This window comes from Mus caroli, unplaced genomic scaffold, assembly GCF_978045245.1.
Source record: "Mus caroli unplaced genomic scaffold, Mus_caroli_1 scaffold_3, whole genome shotgun sequence".
NCBI classification, from domain to species: Eukaryota; Metazoa; Chordata; class Mammalia; order Rodentia; family Muridae; genus Mus; species Mus caroli.
The window spans coordinates 74699347-74720132 of NW_028227258.1; positions in this window are offsets into that span (position 1 = coordinate 74699347).

Below are 20786 nucleotides of genomic sequence, written 5' to 3' on the forward strand. Positions count from 1 at the left end.
CTGCTCAAGCAGTCTGCTCCTTCACTAACAACAACCAGCTGTGTGCCGGCCTCTAAAGCCCTTTCCCATGTGAGTGTGCATAAGCTTTCCAAATAAAACCCTACACTTCTTTTGTCTAGAAGGGGTTGCATTAGAACTAACTGTGCTCTCCTTAAGCGCTCAGCTAATGTATCTTTCCCACCCTTATTACTGAGCTGCTTTGCTTGTTTTGGCTTCGTATACACTCACTTGTTTGGTTTCAATACAAATACACAATTGGCTGTGCTGTGCTTTTCAAGATGGCGTGCTATAGAGGTTTTGCTTAATTAGCACCACCAGATGTCACTATTCTGATTCCTGACTGGAACTAATGCTAGGATATTCCTTGTAAAATCCTAATTTCTTACCAAACTTGGAACCCCTGATGGACATTGTAGGTGAAAGGTTAATGACATAAAGCCTCAGGTGGACAGAGAAGCTCCGTACAGGAAATTTGACCTTACCGATAACACCTGTGAGCTGTTAGGTTCTGGGACATTACTGATAAGAAAATCAATATACCTATTTGAGTTGTATCTATATTGCTTTTGAGGTTGCTGTAGAATTGACTTGTAGGTGGAATCTTCTATCCCAATCTTTTTCATCCAATGAGTCCCCAACACCACACACACACACACACACACACACACACACACACACACACACTTGGAGACGCTATGGCCCTTCAGTTCCAATGGAAGCAATTCTGCTTCTGGAGATGGCTGAGTGCTCTCTATTATTCCCACGTCTCCTCCGTCGATCTAACAGTAGGAATCTACTAAAATTTGCAATATCTATGGGACCTCCATCATTTCTTCACGTCCCAGGTTGTGGGGACTTAGTTCTGCTATAGATGTGGATCTAAATCTAGGTGGCACACACAGATTCCCAGATTCCTCCATACCACAACAAAGGATTGGTCAGGGGACACATAGATAGTCACATAAATAGATGGTTTATTAATGAAGAAAAAGACATTTGTGGGAAAGGAAGTAGTCTGGAGATTGAGGATAGACCAAAACTTACTGATCCTTGATCCTCACGAAGCATCCTCAAGGGGCTTTTGTGCTTGTGCCCTATTTGTTATATGTAGGCAGCAGTGCAAGAGGCTCTGTCTTTTGCCAGCTGGCTTCTTTCATGTTCATCTTCACGCCTCTGGAATCTCCTTTTTGCCTCTTTCTCTTCAGTATCTTCCTCAACTTCCCCACTACACTTTCACAACCTTCTCGTATGGATGAAAACACATGATATCGAAGTGAGTCCTTAATGACATTCAGTTCAAAAAGATGCTGCCGTAGACGAAGAGCTACTGGGTTGAAAACACAAACTCTCTGCTTCCACCTACCCTAGGCCACTGTATTCATTACTTTTCTTGTGACCAAGCATTGACAAGAAGCAGTGTAATGGAGGAGAGATTCATACTGGATCACAGTTCAAGGGTACAATATGTAATGGCAAGAAAGTAATAGTCTGGAGTTTGATGCAAATGGGCATATCGAATGCACAGTAAGAAGCAGAGAGCATTGTGCTTACACTCGACTTGGATTCTCTTCTTTATTCAGCCTGGTACCCTAGTCCCTGAAATGGTAGCAGCCACATTTAGGATGAGTCTTGCTGCCTCAATTAACCAAATCTAGATAATGCCACACAGATGTACCCAGAGATTTCCTTTTCTCATAGTGATTCTAAATTTCCCCAAGTTTGCAGTCAAGATTAATCATTACACACACACACACACACAGCCACAATCAATATAAAAGATTTCTGAGACTCTAAGAGGTGTGACATTTGTCCCTGTTGCAGGCATGGATCTAGGTCTGGAGGACAGCAGCTGGAATTTCCAGGTTCTCCTGCCTCTTCATCGTGAATTGTACAGAGACACAGGGATCCTTATAGGAAAGAAGATTGCTTATTGAAGGATGATACACACTTGGAGCTGTGCCAGACTTAGACTGTGGTCCAGCTCCAAGACCTGAACAGATGTGGTTTTGGTGATCTCTAAGGAGTCGTTACATAGTATCCTCTTCTCCCACATCTTCTAGCCAGGGCTTTCTGAACAGACCGGCCCTCTTGGATGAATGAAGTCCACACAGAGAAAGCTGCCTGTGACTGCCTTGCATAGCCTTAACCTACGGTGTGACCCCTTCCACTCCACACTACCCTCTACGCTCTTCCCCATCTCTGCCATCAAACAGGCAGCCAGTCTCACAGCAGTGGATGCCTTTGAGTAGCTGCTGATCTGACCTGGCTCTGACACGGTCTGTCTGGAAATAGCATCAGGCCTCAGAAGTTGAAGGCTGGGCCCTTGACTTCTGCTGGCTTCCTCTAGATACCAAGGAAGTTACTTGACTTCTGAACACACAGCTATGTCAGAGTTCCCTGGACACACAGCTATGTCAGAGTTCCCTGGACACACAGCTATGTCAGAGTTCCCTGGACACACAGCTATGTCAGAGTTCCCTGGACACAGAGCTATGTCAGAGTTCCCTGGACACACAGCTATGTCAGAGTTCCCTGGACACACAGCTATGTCAGAGTTCCCTGGACACACAGCTATGTCAGAGTTCCCTGGACACACAGCTATGTCAGAGTTCCCTGAACACCCAGCTATGTCAGAGTTCCCTGATATCCTTCTTGATTTTGAGTAATTTGTGCTCCCCACAGAATTCAAGGAAACACATTTCCTGAGTTACTTTAAAGCTTATCACAAAGAATATAGATGAAAAACTTTATCTTCAAGGTAAGGGCAGGGCTACAATACTTTCTCTAATTCCACGGTTTCTATTGGGGCGGGGATTTTACCTTATCTTGCATAAACATAATTGACTTAAACATTGTCCATTCCTGATCAACTAACCCTTCAGTTTTCTTCCCTCCCTTCTTTAGGGTGGGGGTACGAGTCCCAAGTTCTTATTCTGCCTTGGTGTTTCTAGGGACCAGATTTCACCCACAAAAGGGGCTTCCAGTTATCAGTTAACTCATGATCATACAAAAGATGCCATCAATTCAAAGACTTCAAGTTGTGGTGGGTCCGCAACAGACATAGAAGACTCACTTTCCACAGGAACATAGTTCCAAGACTCTCCCTGTAGTTGGTCCCATCTGTAACCGCCTGCTTTTCCTCCAGTTCCAAGCTCCTGGAATAATGACTCCTCCGAGTCTTAAATATATTTACAAATGCCTACACCAAAGCTTTGCATGTTCTCGGCTAGCTCATAACTTAGTATCCTATTTATTCTAATCTAAGTTCTGTCACCTAGCTGGTTACCTCTGTTCAGCTTTCAGGCATCTGTCTCTTTCAGCATCCTGAGGTGAATCCCTCGAATCTCACTATTTCCCAGAATCCTCTTCCCCTCTCTGTCAGATGCCTCATCTTCTAATCCTGCCTCAGCTCATTGGCCAAAGCTTTTTTTTTTTTAATTGACAGGGAAACACTTTTACACAGTGCACAAGCGATTATCTCTACATTTCTTCTTGTAGGAAAGACACCCAGTCTTGAGAAAATTGTGAGGCAGAATAGAAAGGCAGGGAAATTTGAGTGTACAGTAAAGAGAAAGAAACCCCTCACACTGGAATCCAGTTGACATCTTTGCCAGCAGCAGCAGGGCAGGAATTCTAGCACAATTAACAACTTGTTAAAACCATTTTCAGCCAGGAACCTACGGCTTTCTAGGAATCCCATCAGAAACTCAATTTACAGGGAAATGGCCTGTACTAAACCTTTTATTTGCTAAGAGCAAACCTCTTAGCTTCTGGTTTCCCTTTATCATATTGTAATTCTATCCAAGGCATCGCAAGAGCCACCTTATCTTGTCACTTATCAAACTAGAGGGAATGGTGTATGCATGGTGTGTGTGTGTGTGTGTGTGTGTGTGTGTGTGTGTGTGTGTGTGTGTGTGTGTGAGCATACCCCAACAATCATTCTTACAAACCAAATCTCACAGCCAGAAGAAATCAGGCCACTGAGACTGAGCATTAAGAGGCCATTCTGTGCTGAGGTTTTAATAGCTCCTAATTTATAGTCCTTCCTTATCTGGCTCCTCCATGTTCCTTTGTTATGTAGTCCCATAGTATAAAACTTCCCACTAGCCCTGGAACATACAATGCCATATATTTCCTTTGTTCATGGGATTTTTCCAAAGGCCCCTCTGGGGATGACTACCCCACTCCTACCCCTTTTTTATTAGTTGCTTTTCTGGTGCTGTGATAAAACCATGGTGGCGATGATGATGATGATGATGATAGATTGTTGTGCATGTAATTCTAGAGGGATAAGAGTCCATCGTGGCCAGGTGGAGGTATGGCCACAAGTTGTAGACATGGTGGCAAGATCGGATCCCTGAGAGATCCCATCTTTAGCCACAAACATGAATCAGAGAGAGACAACCTTAAGTAGGGCAAAGCTATCTCATCTCAAACATCTAGTGATGTTCTTCTTCCAGCAAGGCTGCACTTTCTAAACCTCCCCAGTCAGCACCACTGACTGGGAGCCAAGCATTCAAATACTGAAGCCCGTGGGGCACATTCCTTATTCAGTCCACCCTACCTCACAATGGTCCTTATTCCATCCACCATACCTCACAATGGTCCTTATTCAGTCCACCCTACCTCACAATGGTCTGTATTCCATCCACAATACCTCACAATGGTCCTTATTCCATCCACCATACCTCACAATGGTCCTTATTCAGTCCACCATACCTCACAATGTTCCTTATTGCGTCCACCATACCTCACAATGGTCCTTATTCCATCCACCATACCTCACAATGGTCCTTATTCCATCCACCATACCTCACAATGGTCCTTATTCCATCCACCATACCTCACAATGGTCCTTATTCCATCCACCATACCTCACAATGGTCCTTATTCAGTCCACCATACCTCACAATGTTCCTTATTGCGTCCACCATACCTCACAATGGTCCTTATTCCATCCACCATACCTCACAATGGTCCTTATTCCATCCACCATACCTCACAATGGTCCTTATTCCATCCACCATACCTCACAATAGTCCTTATTCCATCCACCATACCTCACAATGGTCCTTATTCCATCCACCATACCTCACAATGGTCCTTATTCCATCCACCATACCTCACAATGGTCCTTATTCAGTCCACCATACCTCACAATGTTCCTTATTGCGTCCACCATACCTCACAATGGTCCTTATTCCATCCACCATACCTCACAATGGTCCTTATTCCATCCACCATACCTCACAATGGTCCTTATTCCATCCACCATACCTCACAATGGTCCTTATTCAGTCCACCATACCTCACAATGGTCCTTATTCAGTCCACCCTACCTCACAATGGTCTGTATTCCATCCACAATACCTCACAATGGTCCTTATTCCATCCACCATACCTCACAATGGTCCTTATTCCATCCACCATACCTCACAATGGTCCTTATTCCATCCACCATACCTCACAATGGTCCTTATTCCACCCACTATACCTCACAATGCTTCTTATTCAGTCCACCATACCTCACAATGGTCCTTATTCAGTCCACCATACCTCACAATGGCCTCCTCATTGTATCCCTAGCTCTCTTAATTTTAGTTTTAGGAAAGATTAGGGTTTAAAGGAAAGCCTCTCCTTAGTTTTTTGCTTTCAAATATGTTGTTCTTTTGTCTAATGTTCTCCCAACTTAAAGCGTTCTAAAGCATAAATGTATGCCAGCTCCTTTCATGGACCAACTCTACTCTTTTAGTATCAAAGGTTTTCTTAGCAACCTTTTGAGATGTAACTTGAGAGGCACCTACAGGACACATGGGACCTGATGTTTGTTTACTCTATCGAGAAGCCTGTACCCACACACGGGTACACCTTACTTTACTCTACTCTCCATGGGAAGCACAGGTCCCCTACTTAAGTAAATCATACATGCTTCTGAGTGCATCTCTTTCTTTGACCCTGGTTCCTAAGCCTATATTAAGATACCTTGTAAAATCACTGACTCTGCTTCACTAAACTGGCTAGTCCTGAAGTTTGCTTCAGTGCCAAAGCCATAATCCTAGTGTGGCCTGAGACAAGATCCCTAAAAGTCTAGGGGAACATCTCAGCTTAGTGAGGGTGACGTCTGGATCTGTGTCTCTGACCTCTCCCTGCTGTCAATGCGAAAGCCCCAAAGACAAGTAAAGAGACAACTTAGGTACTTCCTGTCCGTGAATTCACCCAGTACTTACCAGCACTAGCGCTCTACAAAAATGCCAGGCCTAAACAACAACACTGCATTATTTCTGCAGAGTATTGTTAATCTTGGTGTTTTCTCTACAACATCTCTACAACTTTGGGAAGGTCTTAAGAAGATTATAAGCAGGTGATAGAACTATGGTCCTGCTACTTATATGTAGTCCTACACTTACACATAGTCCTACCCCTTACACATAGTCCTATACTTATACATCATCCTACTATTTACACACAGTCCTGCTACTTACACATAGTCCTGCTATTTACACATAGTCCTACTACTTACACATAGTCCTACTATTTACCCTTAGTCCTGCTATTTACACATAGTTCAGATTATACCTACGTCAGAAGCTGTGACTATCATTATAAAAATGACCCTTTCCTAACTGTACCTATAAACAGAGAAATTTGCATAATGTGAAGCCAAGTGTCCCTGTACCTTCTCCCTCTGCCGGACAGTGGTACTCAGCACCAGAGCTGTTACTTCCAACATTTTCTAGAACTCTCTGCTTTCCTGGAGTTTCCATTGCATAATCTCTTCTATTTCTAACTTCTGCAAGCTGGAAAGAGGGTCACTGTGGGCCCATGGAAAGGGAGAGGAGTCTTAGCTTGGAGTCTGGTAGCAGCCTCTCACCAGCCAGAGACTCAAGAATCCCAGCACAATAAACATTTTCTCTAAGGGTTGCTGATGCTGAGAATACATTCCTTTCATTTTTTTCAAGTTTATCCTATATAATTTTATTGTAGCCATTTTTATTCCAAAATAGCAGTAAAATCAATCTAATGACTAAATGTATGTGACTTGGGTGGGACCTCATTTCTTTCCCCAGTTTTTGTGTACAGCCTGGCTGTGATATATACTTCACCTTGATTGCAATCCTGTCAGGTGCCCCTCAGGTATCATTCAACAATCTCATTTAGGTATCTTAGCAACCATTTTAAAATAGTAACCTCAAAACGATGCACATCTTATATGTAACTACTGTAATATGAAGCAAAGCACCTGAAAGGAATTGGGCCTTCCACTGAACCTTCTGCAAGGTTTAATGGTATCTAGAGGTTGGAACAGTGCAAGTACAGAGCCAAATTATCTTGGTGCATCTTTACCCAGCTCGAAAGCCATTTATTGCCTTCCTATACACAAATGAACATCTTTGTGACTGCTAAATTAATCCTTTGGAAGGTAGGAACAGACCTCTGGTTTCCAATGTCCAGTGGGCTGAGACTACTATTAGATAGCAACCAAGGCTTAGCTTTGCTGGACTCACCTACCTGACGCTCCTACAGACGTATTTGAAAGCGTCTTGATTTGTAACTTCTCTGTTCTGTTACTATGACGTCTCCATGAAACTATTATGAGGTTGGGGCATGGAATCAGAGGTAACCTAAATCTGTGTTCCTGAGCCCTGATCACTCACATATGGTTCCAGGATAGACTGTCTCTTACCCCTAGCGAAGTGAGGGTTGTCTTTTTGCATTATAGGAACTAAGTTGATGCTTCATTTTCAAACGTGCTTCCAGGCAACTTAGGTACAAATACAGGTAAATGCTGGACCCTTTCTAGTGTCAACTGGTCTAACTATCCCCCCAACACACACACACACACACACACACACACACACAGAGAGAGAGAGAGAGAGAGAGAGAGAGAGAGAGAGAGAGAGAAGACAATTACTAACAACCACGCTTGCCTGCAAGGTCATGCACTTAATAAGGCTTAAACCAAACAGGATGCCAAGTTCAGAGATGTGAAGTCTTGGATTTGTTGTTGCTGCTGCTGAAAAGAGACACAGGTAAGAAACGAAGGGAAAGATCACACCTAGATGACAGGGAAGCTCACACCTTGCTGTTTCCTCGGAAAAGTGTTGGACAAAGTTGCTTGCCTTGACTAAAAGCTGTTCCTTGCAGTCACTGAGAGCTGACACCCAAGCTTGTGAAATGAGTTGCCAGGTTCTTTACCACTCTGGGGCTTCTTATTATGAAGTGAGGATCTTAGCATGCATGGCACTCTGGGGCTTCTTATTATGAAGTGAGGATCTTAGCATGCAGGATAGTAAAATCAACCAGCTGGGACTCTGTGGGGTTTTTTTTTGTTTGTTTGTTTTTTGGTTTGGTTTTGAGGTTTTTGTTTTGTTTTGTTTGTTTATTGACAGGGTCTCACTATGTATCCCTGGATGACCTGGAGCTCACCATGTAGAGCAGGCTGACCTTGAACTCACAAGAGATTCATCTGCCTCCTGTTTTGAGTGCTGGGATTAAATGTGTGGGCCACCATGCCTGTTCTGTCCTCTTTTTTTTTCCTTTCCTTTTTTAAATGTGTATTAGTGTTTTCTCTTTACTTAATTCTGTGTAGTATGCGCATGCTTGGTGACCATGAAGTCCAGAAAAGGTGTCAGATCCCTTGGAACTGGAGTAAGAGGTAGTTATGAGTCCCCTGACTCATGTGGGTGCTGGCAACCACACTCAGGTCCTCTGCAAGATCAGTGCGCACTTTTAACCTTGAAGCCATCACTTTCACTCCAATGATATGATTTCAGAAAGATTCCCTAGAGACGAAAATAAATATTATAGTATAAAGAGATGTTTCCAGCAGTGCATGGTGAGCTGAGCTGTACGAAGCATAAATATTGATCTCGATGCACAGCAAAAGTCAGAAAGCAGCATAGAGGAAGACACAAAGCAAACATCTGGGTGGGGATCCACACACAAGAATCATTTACAGATTTATTCCAATAAATCTTTAAAACTCCTCTCTCATCAGGGAGTGGAAAATTTAGCAATACATCAGTGGCAGTACTGCAGGTTTAAGTTTACAAACTTATACTGTGGATGATGCTCAGTTTTCTCCCTTTGACCATTGATGGGAATCCCTTGTCCCAGTCATCTACAGAAGCTCATTGAATGCAGAGACATTTGTGTCAATTAGTTGGATGGGCCATGAGTTAATAGGATATCTAAAAACAAAACAAACAAAAGCCAGGAGAGAAAAGCAAATTAATTTCCCTTTGTCTCCAAGAACTGCATTCTGCAAACTTCCCTGTCTTCATACATTGTGATGAGCAGTTATGGCCTCACACCTTTAGATAACTTCTCTGCCAGCCTTCTTCAGCCTCAGGGAATTGATTCCCTGTTTCAGAATAAAAAGCAAGCCAGACATACAAGTAGCCACTGCAATCAGAAGCCAGTCCTAATCCCCATGCAAAGGCACCAGGGAATGCCTGTCTTCTCCCACAGGCCTCGCACTTCCTCATATCAAGCAATATTTTTAGAGCAAACAAGTGCAAAGTGCAGACATCTGAGGACACGGGGGCGGCTACAATAGTGGGAAATAAGTGACATGGATTTCAGCAGCCTCTGCCATCATCATTGTCATCCCAGTCAGTGTGTCACAGTGCAGCAGGAGTTGAAATGCTCTAGCATCCATCCATCTGTCTGTCTGTCTGTCTGTCTGCTATGTATCTATAATCTATCTACCATCTATCTATCATGTATCATCTATCTATTATCTATCATCTATCATCTATCTATCTATCTATCTATCATCTATTTCTATCTGTTTTTTGCTTTTCAAGGCAGGATTTCTCTCTGTGGCCCTGGCTGTTCTGGAACTCACTCTATAAACCAGGTTGGCCTTGAACTCAGAGGTCTGCAAGCCTCTGCCTCTCGAGTGCTGGGATTAAAGGTGTTTGCCATCCATGCATGGTTGAGAAGCTCTTTTTAAGGGAAGTCTAGCTCTACCGCAGTTTGCGTATCAAGTTCTTTACTCCACTTATGGGCACTTTAAACTTTCTAGGGCAGTGGCTCTCAACCTTCCTAATGCTGTGACCCTTTAATACAGTTCTTCATGTTGTGGTGACCCCAACCACAAAATTATTTTCATTGTTACTTCTTAACTAGCAACTGTAACTTTGCTACTGTAATGAATCATGGTATCTGTGTTTTCTGATGGTCTTAAGTGACCCGTGAATGGGTCGTTGAAGGTCACAGCCTACAAGTTGAGAACCTCTGGGTAGCGTCACTCACTACTCAGGACACAGAGAATCACAGATTCTCTATTCTTCCTGAGGAACAGCATCACACAACCTCCCAAGAGAAGTCTTCTTAAATTGTCAACAATGTACCTCCTATCCCAGGCTGAGTTTTAGAAAACACAGAGTATCGTACTATTATATTCCCTCTGGCATTTTCTTTTTTAAACCTAAATTTTAATTTCTGCCACTCACACGAATCATAACTTATTAAAACCAAATATAGATGTCTTGACCTCTGTCCATCACATTTTATAATTTTTCTTTGCGGCATATATCAATTACGATTCTTAATAGCTGTGGTGGTTTGAATAGCTATAAACCCCTAGAGTCTTGCAAAATATTTGATCACACTGTGAACCCCAAGGTTGTGTTTTTTCCTGGGAAAACCTGTTTCTAGTCCTGGTGTGGCTCAGCCTTAGCACATACTTCTAATCCCGCTGGCTGGAATACAGACACGCCCTTGGTACACACCTTTAATATCAAACAACAAAGGTAAAATTAGTTTGTAGAAGGAAGCAGCCATGTTTGAAAATGATTTCTAATTGAGCGGCAGACAAAGTGATGAATCAGAGAAAGATTTGTTTCATAGATATGCCCTACTCTCATGAGAGCAGAGAGGAAAGAGAGTGACTTGAGAGAGCAGTGCTGACAGAGGGACAGTTTTAATGGGATAGTTATACAGAGACAGGTTGCAGAAAGAGAGAACCAGGTAGAAACAGGCAAACACAGAACAAGCCAGAGCCTGAGAAGGAGCCTGAAGATTAGAACAGATTGCCAAAGTGAGTATGAGGCCAGGCAGAGCAATTCAGGAGAAGCCAGGGGAAGCCAGACTGAATTAGTTAGCCCAGAGAAGAGTTTGAGCAAGAACAGCTGAGTTGAATCAGCCAGTCAGATTCTGAAAGAACTAGACAGAGGTGAGATTATTCAACAGTAAGTCTCAGAGGCTGAGAATATTCTAGGCCTAGATTAGCAGTCACACAGTCTCCTCCTTCCTGCCTACAGGTCAAGATGGTAGAACTCTCAGCTCCTTCTCTAGCACCATGTCTTCCTGCATGCTGCCATGCTTCCCACCATGATGATAATGGACTGAACCTTTGAAACTATAAACCAGCTCCAATGAAATGTTTTCCTTTGTAAGAGTTGCCTTTTGCTTTGGTCATGATGAACCTTCACAGCAATAAAGATCCTAAAACAATAGCTGTCATCTTTTTGTTTATTTGTTTTTGTTCTTTGAGACAGGGTTCCTCTGTCTTGGCTGTTCTGAAACACACTCTGTAGATCAGACTGGGCTCAAACTTGGAGATCCACCTCCCTCTGTCTCCCAATTTAACCCACCCAGTAGCTATCTTCTTACCTTACACTATATTACATGTAACTCTAGGAATAAGGATTACTTGTGTTTTGTATGTCATTCAAGAATCAACCTCTATCATTGGATTCAGCAAAACATGGGTAAGCAATAAATAAATGTCTGAGTGACTAAATGAATGAATGAATGACTTTTATTTTTCAATTGTCATAATAATAATAAAAGAGTATTGTCTATAGTTACCAAGTGTTTTGAACCTTAAGAAACATATATAGTGAATAAAATTGTAATATTTTTTAAAATCTTGACTCTGAGTTTACAAATGAGACTTTTGTGCATCTAAATAACTAATTAGTTCAGTAGTGTGTGTTCAGCCCTGATGCTATGAAAACTGAGTTGCTAAGTCTAAAATATAGATTAATATTCTTAATAATTACTTGCTCTGAGGTTTGGGATATGCTAATGCAGGTCTATTGTCTGGTTTTTCACTTACCCACTTTTGATGAGAGTGTCTCCCTGTATCTTATTATTTATTTAGGTGCCAGAATTCAGAGCTAATGCTAAGTGCCTTCCATTAACTCCTTCTATTTAGCTTTTGGGTGGTTTTGATGAATCATTCACTCTGCAAATGATCTGATGATCATTATCCCTGTGAGGGGCAGGTGAGATGCTGTAGTGTTGTTAGAGGACTCTGAGGGACAGCCACAGACAAAGCAGCTCCAGCTGAGAGTAATTATCTAGCACTGAGAAAGGAGCCCTGTTATAGTTGAAAACATTTCCCAGGCTCTTCAGACTCTCTATTAGAAGAACTTTCATTCTTCATCCTTCCATTACCACCTAGGTATCATGACAGTGAGGATGGAAGAAGAGCATTTCTTAACCTGACCAGAGAGTACGCTCTTTCCTTTAAGAAGAAATTGGTTTTCTTCCTGAAATAACTTTGTTTGTTATCTCTGGGTTAATTTTCACAGGTTGACATTGGTATTAAATAGAAAAATTTGAGACATTTTTGTAATAGATCTTATGACAATGCCACTTTGTACTTCACTATTTATATGTGGGTCACCTAGACTAGACTGCAGGTATAATATAGGTCACCTAGACAGCTTCCCTACCTGCCTGCCTATCCACCCCATCCACCACCGCCTGGCAAAGCACCTCATGAGGCCCAACTAGAATTCTAAGTAAGTTGCCCACACCCATCCCCCCACCTGCCTGCCTATCAGACACCTCATCTACCACCTCTTCTGGTACCGGCACCAGGTGAAGACCAATTAAAATGCCACGTGGGTCACTCAGACCTGTTTTCTCTGCCCCTTGCCTACCAGTTACCCCATCCTCTCCTCTCATAGCACCAGCACTGCATGGAGTGCAACCCAAAGCTGTCGCTGCTATCCAAGGGCCACTAGCAGAACACAGTGGGCCAACTACAAAATTCTGAAGGTTCACAGAGAGAATCCTTTAAGCTTACAGAGGCTTAACTCTATGACTCAAGAGTTGCACCTATGTCTACCTGAGCTGAGACCACCTCTGCCACTCCATTCACAAACCAACACAGATTGGCCCTATGACTGAATACCAAGTATAACTCTGATGGTCCTCCACTTGACAAGTTGGGTCAGAGCAAGCAAGGATCCAAAAGTTGTCAAGGGTTAGAGCAAAACTCCACACCGAGAAGCAATACCAACAAACTAATTCCAGATGCGCAGGTCCCATCACAAAATTAAGTAATACAAATACTATATTTTTAATTTTACTTTATATGTAACTATAATATGACATCTCATTTTGTGAATATATAGTAATCTAACCATTTCCTTAACATTAATAATTTCAAAATTTTCAATACAATTCTTCAAAAATTAACTTTTGGGGGGGGGTTCGAGACAGGGTTTCTCTGTGTAGCCCTGGCTGTCCTAGAACTCACTCGGTAGACCAGGCTGGCCTCAAACTCAGAAATCTGCCTACCTCTGCCTCCCAAGTGCTGAGATTAAAGGCAAGTGCCATCACCGCCCAGTGGAACATTCTTTTGCTAATAACTTTGCATAGTAAATTTTGAACAATTCAATTTGAGGTTAAATTTCAAACATACAGGTGACTTAACACTTTTATGAGTTTATAAACACAGAGACTGAATGTAGGACCCAACATTCACACAGTATTTTCTCAAAGAGAAAGCAATGATAAATACCTGTGTTTTTTTTTAGGAAGCTCATCCTTAGAAATCTTATCCACCCAGGTACTCAGGCCTGTTCTAGATAATATGCATATATACATATATACACCTACACACACACACACACATATACATATACACACATATATACATTATACATACATATACATATGTATAATGTATGTGTGTGTGTGTATATATATATATATATGGAAGACAGTCTAAAAGGAAATGAGTCACTGCTTCTCTAAGTTCATCATGACTGCTTTCTTTTCCAGTAAGGAGGAAGTAAGTAGAATGGATGGAAATCTCTCACAATTAGAACTGGCTTTCTCCCTTCTGAGACGCCTTACCAGCTTTGTTCAGAAACAATGGTTTAAACAGGTACTGTTTCCAGACGTTTGCTTCCTGTGGGAGACAGAAAAGGAAATGATTTCAGCAGAATCCTCTGACATCTGTGAATTTAGACTGGGCACTCTGTACATGTGACTCTCTTTGCTGGATAAGTCTTTCCTATGGTGGCCTCATCTTTCTGGGCACAGAAGCACCTCTTCCTCGGTTACTTTCTACTGCTGGGACAAAACACTATGACCAAGGCAACTTATAAGAGAAAGCCTTACAGCTTTGGGGTGTTAGAGTCCATGGCCATCATGGCAGGTAGCATGCCAGAGGCAGGCCGGCATGGTGCTGGAGCAGTAGATGAGAGCTTACATCTGGATCAACAAGCACGAGGCAGAGAGAGCTAACTGGGAATGATATGACCTTACTGAAACTTCAAAGCCTCATCCTGATGACATACCCTCCAACAAGGCCACATCTTTTTTTATTTATTTATTTTAATTAGATATTTTCTTTATTTACATTTCAAATATTATCCCCTTTCCTATTTTTCCTTCCAAAAATCCCCTATCCACTCTCCCCGCCCCCTGCTCCCCAGCCCACCCACTTCCGCTTCCTGGCCCAGGCATTCCTCTATACTGGGACATAGAACCTTCACAGGACCAAGGGCCTCTCCTCCCATTGATGACCTAGTAGGCCATTCTCTGCTACATATGCAGCTAGAGCCAGGAGTCCCATGTGGCTAGAGTCACATGTCCCCAAAGAAACATGTGCTTTCTTTGATTGATGGTTTAGTATCTCCTTGTACAAAGCTCAAGTCTAAGTAGATCAAGGAACTCCACATAAACCCAGAGACACTGAAACTTATAGAGAAGACAAGTGGAGAAAAGCCTCGAAAATATGGGCACAGGGGAAAAATTCCTGAACAGAACACCAATGGCTTGTGCTGTAAGATCAAGAATCGACAATTGGGACCTCATAAAATTGCAAAGCTTATGTAAGGCAAAGAACACTGTCAATAAGATAAAAAGGCAACCAACAGATTGGGAAAAGATCTTTACCATCCTAAATCCAATAGGGGGCTAATATCCAATTTATATAAAGAACTCAAGAAGTTAGACTCCAGAAAACCAAATAACCCTATTTTTAAAAATGGGGTACAGAGCTAAACAAATAAATTTCAACTGAGGAATACCGAATGGCTGAGAAGCACCTAAAAAAATGTTCAACATCCTTAATCATCAAGGAAATGCAAATCAAAACAACCCTGGGATTCCACCTCACACCAGTGACAGCAAAACCTCAGGTGACAGCAGATGCTGGTGAGGATGTGGAGAAAGAGGAACACTCCTCCAATCACTTGCTGGTGAGATTGCAAGCTGGTACAACCACTCTGGAAATCAGTTTGACGGTTCCTCAGAAAATTGGACATAGTTCTACAGGAAGATCCAGCAATACTACTCTTGGGCTATGATATACCCAGAAGATGCTCCAACTTGTAATAAGCTCACATGCTCCGCTATGTTCATTGCAGCCTTATTTATAATAACAAGGAGCTGGAAAGAACCCAGATGTCCCTAAACAGAGGAATGGACACAGAAAATGTGGTACATTTACACAATGGAGTACTACTCAACTATTTAAAACAATGAATTCATGAAATTCTTAGACAAATGGATGGATCTGGAGGATATCATCCTAAGTGAGGTAGCCCAATCACAAAAGAACACACATGATATGCATTCACTGATAAGTGGATATTAGCCCAGAATCTCAGAATACCCAAGATACAATTTGCAAAGCACATGAAATTCAAAAAGGAAGACCAAAGTGTGGACACTTTGATCCATCTTAGAAGGCGGAACAAAATACCCATGGAAGGAGTTACAGAGGCAAAGTTCAGAGCAGAGACTGAAGGAATAACCATCCAGAAACTGCTCCACTTGGGAATCCATCCCATAAACAACCACCAAACCCAAACACTATTGCAGATGCCAACAAGAGCTTGCTGACAGGAACCTGATATAGCTGTCTCCTGAGAGGCTCTACCAGTTCCTGGCAAATACAGAAGTGGATGCTCACAGCCATTCACTGGACTGAGCACAGGGTCCCCAATGAAGGAGCTAGAGAAAGTACCCAAGGAGCTGAAGGGGTTTGCAGCCCTCTAGGAGAAACAACAATATGGAGGCCACACCTTCTAATTCTTCCCAAACAGTTCCACCCACTGGGGACCAAGTATTTGAATGTATGAGATGAGCCTAGGGACCTATTCTCATTCAAACCACCACAGCTTTCCAGGTGGATCCTGAATAACTTAAGGAGCTTGATGAAGGATGAAGTGTGATTCCTTTGCAAATCTATTAGGTTAGGTGCAATACAATGGCACTGCCAAGACTAAGAGTTTCAGGTCTTGAACACTGGAATAACAGAACAATAAACAAAGAGAAGGGCTTTGCTAGAACTACATTGTTTTGAAGAGAGAAAAGGCAAATGCATCAAGTACATATGTCATATATTGTTCAATGCAATGTTAAAGAAAAATAAAGACGGTGGCAATAGGATTGTAAGCCTCTATGTTGAGTTACTCCAGGAAGCCAGAATGCAGGCAGGACCTCATAGATTACTATGACAATGTTTTGACCTTTAAATGTGAAATGAAGCATTAGTTTAGGAGTTAGGAGGGTTAGTGTAATTTTTATTTATTCATAGGGACAGACATAGGAACAGATTCGCAAGACAGCCACAGAGTCAGCCACAACAGACAGAGAAGAAGAGGACAGAAGACAAAGGAGGAATAACTCAACTGTTTGGATTTCAACATGTAGTTATATAGCCATCTTGTTAAATAATTTGTAAATATGGATCTAGTCTTTAAATGTCTAATGCCAGCTGGTAATAAAAATATAATAGTAAAAATTGTATTTGCAAATAGAAAAATGATAATATAGTTTTTAATAAACCAAGCCAAAAATATACAACTTATTTAAAAATTCAAATTATAATGAAAAGATAGCATGAGACATATAACTGTAAATCCTATTTTCAGATCACCAATATTACAGAATATTTATATATTTTCATATACTCATGTAGTTTTTAGTCATTATATATATAGATATAGTGCAATCCCATAAACATTTTTAATGATCTTTTGCACTAAACAAGTTCTTTTAAGTTTACATGAGAAAATAAGCTGCCAGCACTTTGAGGACATTAATAATAAATTCAAGTAACAATGTGTCAATGTTCCACTAAGGAAAGAAATCAAAGTTCTTTTCTTAGGTGTCATTTAACAAGAATGAGCCCAGATTTGAACCCTCTAATTTAATCTTCATTTATCTACAGTCCTCTTTTCTGCCTGGTGTGTGAGTCTGACTCCATGGCTGTCTTGTGAATTGGTACCTATGTCTGTCGCTGGCAATATGCTTTGCTCTGTCTTTATTGAATTGCACAGAAAGCACCTGTGCATGGGAGGAAGGAATGGGGTACTTTAAAGAACCCTTTAGCAGATTTTCACCAGGGATTAAATCACAGACTCCAACTGACCCAGATAACAAACCATTCTACAAACATCACTGTTTATCAAGCATTACCCAAATGTTATGCACAACATTTATGGTGGATATTCATTTTATAAGATTGCTTCCAGCCTCTCCTTTTGATGATACACATGTATTACTTTGAGTCAGAGGCATGGAAGAGTACATATCTTAAGATTACAACTGTGCATTAGTTTGACAAGCTAGGGACCAAGGGTTTTTAAACACAATCATTATAGAGGACATTTCATATTCAAGTTACAACAGTCTATCTACCTCTGGCCTCCACAGGTTCATGGTCATCCCACAATAGGAAATGTATTCATTCTAATTTTAAAAGTTCCTATGCCAACAACACTGAAAATGAAATCCAAGTCTCCTGTGAATATAAGCCAGTCTCTTCGTAATGAGCCCTTGTAAAATCTAAGCGTGAGTTACACACTTCCTGCATCCTATTACACAGAGCAACCAAGTCTGTTACAGATGATCACTGTATGGAAGGATCAGACCAGACATTAAGTTCTGCAGTGCCATGTCCAACATCTGGGTTCCAAGGGGCCTGGATAACCCCCAGGTAATAGACAGCCTCTCTCTTGAGCCAGCTCCACACTGTGTCTACAGTTTTCCTCCACTGACATCCTATGATCAGGCATCTTTTGAAACTTAGGTTTCACCTGCACAGTTTCATTCCATGGCATCCAATGACCCTCTTTAGAAAATATGACTCTGCCATCTACTGATTGGCCTCGGTGGCTTTCTGGAGCCTTAGTATGTGCCTCCATGACCCACCACCCACCTTGCATATTTTATGCCTATAAAACAAGTACCCATAGCCAAGGCTGCAAAGTTCTGCTCCCAACATGGCAGTTTATCTGCTCCCTTAAACCAAAGATATATTGGTCTCTAGGTACACGGCAACTAGATCTGAGAAAACATTTTCTAAGGCAGTTATTTTGAGTAGGGGAACCCTTCTGGACCACTCTTTTTTTCAAACAAATATGCATTTTGTAAAATTGGAATATGCCATGGGTGGGACCTTGCTCTTTGGTCTCACCAAAATTGCTATAGTCCCAATTAATAGTACAGGGTTTCTCCTTATGGAGCTGATCTTATAAGCTAATTAACTGAAAAAAATGTATTCACTATACTTTCCTCACCAAACTCCACCCTTAACACATCCTGGGGCTTTACCTGCTCTCGCTCACTCTGACTCTGGATAAGAACAGAGCTCGTTACCATGACAGAACTACAATGCTGTGCTGTCTCGAAATTCTTTCTGACAAAACAAACTAGCCCATTGCTTTGTAATTCAGCATTACTTAGATTCTCAGGACAAGAATGGAATGCAGCCAGATTACCACAAATGGCCTCAAGCCCAGTTCTCACAAAAGTTCTTATTACCTTCTTTTATTTTTAAGGTTTCTTGTTACTTTATGTGACAAGCATTTTGCCTGCATGTATATGTGTGTACCACATGTATGCCTGCACCCTCAGAGGTCACAAAAGGGCACTGGGTCTCATGGAACTCGAGTTACAGACAGTTGTGAGCTGCCACATGTGTCCTCTTATGAGCAGCAAGTGCTCTTAACAGTAGAGCCATCTCTATCCCCTCTAGTTCCCGTCTCAACTCTCATAAGAACCGCCAGAACTCAACTGTATGAATTTTTAAAAGCTTACTGGTTATGCTGGTCTGAATGAAAACTGGCCCCATAGACTCATACGGAGTGGAACTATTGGAGGTGTGGACTTGTTGGAGGAAGTGTGTCACTAGGGGTTGAGCTTTGAGGTCTCAGAAGCTCAAGGTAGGCCTAGTGTCTCACTCTCTCTTTGTTGCTGCCTGTAGATTCAGATGTAGAACTCTCAGCTGCTTCTCCAGCACCACCATGTCTGCTTCTGTGCTACCATGCTTCCTACCATGATGATAATGGACTAAACCTCTGAACTATATGTAACCCAACCTCAATTAAATGCTTTTCTTTATAAGAGTTACCATGGTTAGGGCTGGGAAGATGGCTTAGCAGTTAAAAGCACTAGCTGTTCTTCCAGAGGACGTAGTTCAATTCCCAGCACCCACACTGAGCAGCTTACAACAGTCTGTAACTCCAGTTCTAGGAAATCCAACATCCTCACACAGACATACATGCAGGGGAAACATCAAATGCACATAAAAGTAAAAATAAATAATAAATCATTTTTAAAGAGTGAGTTGCCATGGTCATGATGTATGTCTCTTCACAGCAATAAAACCTTAAGACACTGGTCCTCAAAACTCCTACTAGAACGGCCCATTAAGTCCTGTTCACATCCAGTGAAAAGACAGACAAGGGAATGCACAATTCAACATCAGTACAGGGAAAGACTGGAGATGTGGAGCCTTAGGGTAAAAACCAAAGAGGCTTCAGTTCAGTTCTAGGCTAGGATCAGCCTACAGTGGAAATAAGAAAGAGGGAAGGAGACTGACAGTTTTTCTTTTTCAGCTTGTAGTTGGTAGTTGCTAAGGAAGGACAGTGAGTGATGAGTTACAGAATGCCTGTGTTCAGCTATTACTGAGGCTAGAAAGCATATGGAGGGCAAGGATCTAAAAAAAAAATGAGTTGCTTTAGCTCAGGGATCAACATTATTTTAGTTTGAGACCTGTCATTATTTAATGAAGGAGCTTTATAAAATGCATTGACTATGGCTAACAAACATTCTAGTGCGTTTTATAGGCAAATGGTACAAACTCTTCCACATTTCTCCTGCAAACCAATTCCAAAGGCCTACCTATACCGTCAGTCAGGGTTAGCACAGCGATAACCCCAATCCCTGTACCAATTGTCTGCATTAGTTACTTTTCTCATTGCTGTGATAAAATATGTCACATAAAGAAACGTATGGGAAGAAAAGGTTATTCTGGCTTATTATTTAAAAAGCAATGTCTCATCAGGGAAGTTATGTAGAAGGGTAATGAGGCAGTTGGTCACATTGTATCCACTCAGGAACATGAGAACAGAAGATTAAGGTCTGTCCATAACGACCCACTTCTTCCATCAATGATCTACCACCTAAAGGTTCCATTACTTTCCAGAAGAGCTCTACCAGCTGGGGATTGAGTATTCAAACACATGAGCCTATGGGAAACATTTTATAATCAAATCAACACAAATACCTAATTT